Source organism: Apodemus sylvaticus, chromosome 5, assembly GCF_947179515.1.
Source record: "Apodemus sylvaticus chromosome 5, mApoSyl1.1, whole genome shotgun sequence".
NCBI classification, from domain to species: domain Eukaryota; kingdom Metazoa; phylum Chordata; class Mammalia; order Rodentia; family Muridae; genus Apodemus; species Apodemus sylvaticus.
This window is the reverse complement of record NC_067476.1, coordinates 112,582,614-112,588,265: the sequence shown is the minus strand read 5'-3', so window position 1 is coordinate 112,588,265 and position 5,652 is coordinate 112,582,614. Positions and strand designations below refer to the sequence as shown.

Sequence of the window (5,652 nt, the reverse complement as noted above, 5' to 3'; positions counted from 1 at the left end):
TTATTCATTTTTATTCTTTGTGTGGAGTGTTTTACTTAGATGTATTATGCCTAGTGCTCCTGAGTGTCTCTGACACTGTGAGTTTAAATAATTCATACACAGGGTTTTTTTTTTTTTTTTAAGTATACAAGAAGTTGCAGTAAAAAGTATTTTTCCTCAGCCTGGGCCATCCTAATTCCTATTCTCAAAGGCAGACTGTTCTTCTATCTACTTCCAGAGATGTGTCCTGCACGAATGTACACATACTATAAATGTTAGCTTGTCACCACAGTGGCTAGCTGTGTGGTTTTTGTATATGCTGTTACAAAGCACATAAAATCTCAGTGATTATATCATTATATTCTTTTTTATTGAATGTATTCTTCATTTCCATTTCCATTATATTCATACACACCTATATACATATATACATACTTTTAGTCTCAGAGTCTATTCTAACTGGGTGCACCTAGATCTGCTTGTTTTGGTTTCTTCTTTGAGACAGGTCTCCATATGTAGCTTTGGCTGTCCTTAAACTCACAGAGATCTGTCTATTTCTGCCTCCTGAGTGCTGGGATTAAAAGCATGTGCCACCATGCTCAGTCCCTGATTAATTTTTGAGGACTACCCATTACTCCATTTTTGGACTTACCAGGAACCAAAGGTGTGAGCCACCACAATTAGTGAGGTCTTAGGGTTTTAAGACCAGCCTCCTTGTTGGATCTCGGCTTCCTGGTTAATTTAACTGGTCCTCTGTGGATGATATCTGTGTCATCACCCATCTTTTGACAGCAGAGATTAATGGTATTTGCCATCATTTCAATTTTAGGCCTAGACTTATTTTCAGGGTGGTGCTGTTGGGAGTTTGTGGCTTCTTAGGGAAGTAGGCCTCTGGGGAGTCCTTAGGACAAGTTTGCTTGGCCATGCACAGCTGCTGGGGTGTACTGCCTTCCTGAGAGCCTGTGTCATCACCGTGATCAAAGCCCAGACCAGACGAGAAGCAATTCCAGGGAGGAAGGATTTGTTGTAGTTCACAGTACATCACAGTGGGGAAGCCATGGCAGCAGACTGGAGAGGCATGGCGGCAGGAGCCTCAGGGCAGCGTTTGCTCTTTGTGTAGCATTCTTAACCAGGAAACAAGTTGTGGTGGCTCACACCTTTAATCCCAGTATTCTGAAGGCAGAGACAGGTGAATCTCTGGGAGTTCTAGGTCAGCCTGGTCTACAAAGGGCGTTCCAAAGCAGCCATGGCTTTTGCAGAGAAACCCTGCCTCAACAAACAAACAAACAAACAAACAAACAATCGAAACTTTAATACCTACCCCAAGTGTCCCATTTCTTCCAGTGAGGCTCGGCCGCAAAAGTTCCATAATCTTTCCAAATGATGCTACCGTCTGAAGATTAAGACATTTCACATGCAAGCCAAAGTAACCATTTTTCTTTTTATACATTAGTTGCCCCAGGTATTTAGTAACACAAAACTTATTAATACATTGAATAGCCTTATCATGCATGCACTTGCACATGAATGTTTTGTTTTTAGAGGTCTATGTATTCCAGGTTGGTTTTTTGTTTATTTTGTTTTGTTCTGTTTTTCCGAGACAGGGTTTCTCTATAAAGCTCTGGTTGTCCTGGAACTCACTATGTAGACCAGGTTCGTCTCAAACCCAGAAATCTGCCTGCCTCTGCTTCCCAAGTGCTGGGATTAAAGGCGTGCACCACCACTGCCCTGCTTCAGGTTGGTTTTGATCCTTCTGTTTCTCCCCTAAAGATGCTGGGATTACAGGGACTGTGCCACTATGTCTAACAAACATTAGTGTTTCTCCAAACTCAATTCCTGGACATGAAACTAAACCAAAGAATATGGGCATTTTAGATTCTGATTTGGGGCTGGAGAGATGGCTCAGTGGTTAAGAGCACTGCTCTTACAAAGGTCTGAGTTCAATTCCCAGCAACCACATGGTGGCTCATAACCATCAGTAAAGAGATCTGACGCCCTCTTCTGGTGGGTATGGAGACAGCTACAGTGTACTTAGCTATAATAATAAATAAATCTTTAGGCCAAAGCCAGTGGGGGCCTACCTGAGTAAACAGGCTGACTGAAGCGGGCCAACCAGGGCAAGCAGAGGTCCTGAATTCAAATTCCCAGCAACCACATGGTGGCTCACAACCATTAGTTCAGCTATAGTGTACTCATATACATAAAATAAATAAATCTTAAATAAAAAATTCTAGCCGGTCAGTGGTGGCACACGCCTGTAGTCCCAGCACTTGGGAGGCAGAGGCAGGCAGATTTCTGAGTTCGAGGCCAGCCTGGCTGAATGAGTTCCAGGATAGCCAGGGCTACACAGAGAAACCCTGTCTCAAAATAACAACAACAACAGCAACAACAAAACAAACAAAAAACAAAAAACAAAAAAAAAAAAAGAAAAAGAAAAAGAAAAGAAAGAAAAAGAAAAAAAGATAATTGATAGATAGGTAGATAAGTGATAGATAATAGATAAATACTAGGTAGATGAGAGGTAATAGATGGGTGATAGAAAATCAATAGATCTATAGATAGAATAAATAGATGATAAGATAATGGATAGATAGATTATAGATAATTAATAGATAATAGATCAATAGATAGATGACAGATGACAGAACCAAAGGAACTGTATATGCTGGGCAAGCACTATAGCACAAACTATATCCCCAGCCCATTTCTCACTTTCGCATTGTGACAGGGTCCCAAACTGGTCTTCCACTAGGATTCTGTGGCCTCAGCCTCCCTGAGTACTAGGATTCAAGGAGTGTACTTCACACCTAGTTAACACTAGGTTTCCCAAGAGCGTATATGTGTGTGTAGCCTGTGTTGGAAACTTATCTCCCGCTCTTGTACATTGTGGGCAAGGCATCTTCCTCTACGCTATACACTCCAAACCCTTGTCTTGTTTTTGTTCTTGAGATGCCATGTCCCTTTGTCGCTGGCCTGTGATCTTTCTGCGTCCACATTCCCAGTGCTGAAGTCACAGGTATGTAGGACCACAACTAATTGGGAAGCCTACATTTTAACATTTTATTTTCCAGACCCTGTTTCTGTTTCCATCTCTGGGCCTGCAGGTCAGGACACAGCTCTCAGCTACTGTTCCAGAGCCACTTGCTCCCAAGCTCCGCACTGAGAAGATAAAGGAGTAAGCCTCTGAAACTGCAAGCCAGCCCCAGTTAAATGCTTTCCTTTGTAAGAGTGGCCTTGGTCATGGTGTCTCTTCACACTAAAAAAACACTGATCAAGACAGTTTTTATCTCACTGGATTTTTGTTGTTGTTTGTTTGTTTGTTTGTTTGAAGACAGAGTTTCTTTGTGTAGCAGTGGCTGGCCTGGAACTTACTCTGTAGACCAGGCTGATGTCACAGAGATCTGTTTGTCTCCACCTCTCTGACCGCCCGAGATTAAAGGTGTGTGCCCGTGGAGGGGGGTGGGGCTTGCTCATCTGGCTGTTTTTACTTTTCTCCTCCCCCCACCCCCAACACAGGGTTTCTCTCTGTAGACCAGGCTGGCCTCGAACTCAGAAATCCGCCTGCCTCTGCCTCCCAAATGCTGGGATTAAAGGCGTGCGCCACCACCACCCGGCTCTCTGAAGAAAATATTAATGTTTTGCTATTGGAATGGGTGTAGCTGGGCCTGGGGCTGCCCTTGACCAACCCATAGGAGCAGCTAGCTCAACATACAATATAGAGTGGGAGTCAACAAGAATTGTTCTAAGCCGGTGCCCTTACCTATGCCCCCAGCTAAACTAAGCTTTGGTTAATATCTTCGATGAGAACTAATATCAAACTCATAATCAAACTGACTCCATTTTTTCCCCTTCTTCTAGAGCTGCTGTGGGTCCAGTGAACTGAGCTGGGCTACCAATGGATCCTTAGGGGGCAGCTCAAGGGTATCAGGAGTATGAAAAAGATGTACATCATGGGAGAACTATGTGTGATGTTTCTATAGAACCTGTTAAGTCGTCCCTTTTCTTTGCGCCTGTTCTGAATTGTTCTGAATGGTGTGGAGAGGCCATGAGTCTGAAAAATGGAGGGGTGGGGGCAGGGGAGAGCTTTCTCAAAGGCCAGTCAGACTACAGCCCTGTTTTTTATGCTCTAGGAGCTTCTCAGAACAGTGTTTGTTCCTTGGACCACGATAGATCAGAACATTCTGACCTTTATTCTGACTCAGAGCTACAAGTCTACAGTAATAAACTGTCAACCAGATTGACAGTCTCTCCTCTGGTCTCTGTGTCATTCTCTCTCTCTCTCTCTCTCTCTCTCTCTCTCTCTCTCTCCCCTGTCCTTGGCAAACAAGTCATTAATATTTCATTGGTTCATCAAATGTTTATTTGGTATCTGCACAGCACCAGGAATTCTATAAAACATTTGGAATAGGGAAAGGAAGCACTGTGCCTGCCTCACTAGCTGTGCGTGCAGGAGCAAACGTGCACACAAGGTTAAAAAAACGTGCTTTCCAACATGCATCCCAGGGATTTCTGGGGTCCTGAAAATGTTTGAAGGTGTCTGTGAGGTTGGAAACTATTTTCATAGGAACACTAAGGCACATTATACCTTTAATTCTATTCCAGAACTGTATACTCTGTTTGAGCACCTCCAGGGAACCTTCCAGTCTCCACATGACTACCGTGTATTATGGAAGCAGATATGAGGATCCAGTTGCATAAATGTCAGAACAATGCCAAATATAACCATAGCTCGTAACATTTTAAATTAATATGTAAAGATTCATAGTTATGCCTTTCTCGCTCCCTGGCCATCTTGGCGGCTGGTGTTGGTTGGGGGCTGTCCCGCACCTAAGGCAGGAAGATGGTGGCTGCAAAGAAGACGAAAAAGTCTCTGGAGTCATCAACTCTAGGCTCCAGCTTGTTATGAAAAGTGGAAAGTACGTGCTGGGGTACAAACAGACTCTGAAGATGATCAGACAAGGCAAAGCGAAGTTGGTTATACTCGCCAACAACTGCCCAGCTTTGAGGAAATCTGAAATAGAGTATTATGCCATGCTGGCTAAAACTGGTGTCCACCACTACAGCGGCAATAACATTGAACTGGGCACAGCGTGTAGAAAATACTACAGAGTATGCACACTGGCTATCACTGACCCAGGTGATTCTGATATTATTAGAAGCACGCCAGAACAGACTTGTGAGAAGTAAACAAGAAAGTTTTCCTTTAATAAAACTTTGCCAGAGCTCCTTTTGAAAAAAAAAAACAAAACCAAAAAACCAAAAAACCAAAAAACCAAAAAAAAAGATTCATAGTTATTTACTTAATAAAGATTTGAGAATGTCTTCTCTCTCTCTCTCTCTCTCTCTCTCTCTCTCTCTCTCTCTCTCTCTAAGACAGAGAAGGTTTCTCTGTGTAGCCCTGGCTGTCCTGAAACTCACTCTGTAGACCAGGCTGTCCTCAAACTCAGAGATCAGCCTGCCTCTACCTCCAAAGTACTGGGATTAAAGGTGTGCGCCACCACTGCCTGGCCTACTTTCTTTAAAAAAAATTATTTATTCATTTATATTTTTACACTCCAGATTTTACCCCCACCCTGTCCACCCTCTGACTGTTCCACATCCCATCCCATACCTCCTCCCTGTTCCCCTATCTCCACGAGAATGTCCCCGTCACCCACCCACCCCTAATTTCTT

At 43.3% G+C, this 5,652-nt stretch overlaps 1 pseudogene; it reads left to right on the top strand.

Moving 5' to 3' along the window:
- Nucleotides 1-4,753: 4,753 nt before the first annotated feature.
- LOC127684573 (60S ribosomal protein L30-like) lies at nucleotides 4,754-5,214 on the top strand (annotated as a pseudogene).
- Nucleotides 5,215-5,652: the final 438 nt, after the last annotated feature.